Below are 1,292 nucleotides of genomic sequence, written 5' to 3'. Positions count from 1 at the left end.
AACACTAGATCTCATGGAAATCCTTTACATAATTCAAGGACAATAAAGTCCAAAGTGTAGAGTGGGGTGACTGGGCACAATAGTCCACTCCTTTAGTCTCAGTATTAAGGATCTGAAACAGGGGGATCACAGTGAATTGGAGGCCAGCATAAGCCACATAGCAAGAACCTGTTTATAGTGAATAAGGAAGCCAGGAGTGTGCCTACTTCTCCTTTCTCAGGCTGCCGGGAAGATGGCGGACATTCAGATGGAGTGTGCTCACCAAAAGCTGCCTATAATCTTTCAAAACAAGAAGAATGTTTTGCTGGGAGAAACCAGCAGGGAAAAACTCCTTCAGTACTACAAAAACATTGGTCTAGGCTTCAAGAAGCCCAAAGAGGTTGTCCAGGGTACCTACACAGACAAGAAATGCCTCTTCATGGTAATGTATCCATCACAGATTGGATCCTGTCTGGTATCCTGACGAAGATGAAGATGCAGAGAACTGTTGTCATCTGCCAGAACTATCACCATTACAGCCAGAAATACAACTGCCTTGAGAAGCGTCACAAGAACACGTCTGTGCACCTGTCCCCCTGTTTCAAGGATGTCCAGTTCAGCGACATTGTCACTGTTGGAGAGTGCAGGCCCCTGAGCAAGACTGTTGGATTCAATGTGCTCAAGGTCACCAAGGCTGCTGGCACCAAGAAGCAGTTTCAGAAGTTCTAAAGGGACTCTGGCCAATGTCCTAGAACAAATAAAGTTATTTTCCAACGTAAAAAAAACAACAACAACAAAAAAGAAAGAACCTGTATATGTATATGTATGTGTATGTGTATATGTATGTATGTGTATGTGTGTGTATATGTATTAGTTAGTATTAAACCTTTATATACTTTATGTAATTTTTTGAAACAGGTTCTCTTGTATCATAGACTGGCTTCTAGCATATGATGTACCCAAGGATGGCCTTGAACTCCTTATCCTCCTGTCCCTACCCCCAAGTGCTAGGATTATAGAAATGTGCCAACGTGACCACATTTGAGTGTTTGTTACTATTAAGCAGAATATTATATGCTGGTTGTCAGTCCAAGAGAAGGACACTAAAAACTTCTTCTGCCCTTTGTTCTTGACATCAGAGTCATGATGGGCAAGACAACATGGCTGAATACTGGATGAAAGGATATCTCAACTACACAGAAAAGGAGCAACTTTGACTTCAGGAGCATGTTAGTCCCTGCTAGCCAGAAGGTCCCACCACAGCAGCAAATTCAGGGCAACTGGCTATACCCATTGCTCTGATACTGCTTATA

At 42.6% G+C, this 1,292-nt stretch overlaps 1 pseudogene across 1 annotated transcript; it reads left to right on the top strand.

Annotated features, from left to right (window-relative positions):
* Positions 1-232: 232 nt before the first annotated feature.
* LOC308425287 (small ribosomal subunit protein uS17-like) lies at positions 233-708 on the top strand (annotated as a pseudogene). Its single transcript has one exon. The product of its transcript is annotated as a small ribosomal subunit protein uS17-like (transcript).
* The last annotated feature ends 584 nt before the right edge of the window (positions 709-1,292 follow it).

This window comes from Micromys minutus (assembly GCF_963924665.1).
Source record: "Micromys minutus genome assembly, chromosome: 10".
Classification (NCBI taxonomy): Eukaryota; Metazoa; Chordata; class Mammalia; order Rodentia; family Muridae; genus Micromys; species Micromys minutus.
The sequence above is the reverse complement of the archived record's forward strand: the minus strand, read 5'-3'. Positions and strand labels throughout refer to the sequence as shown.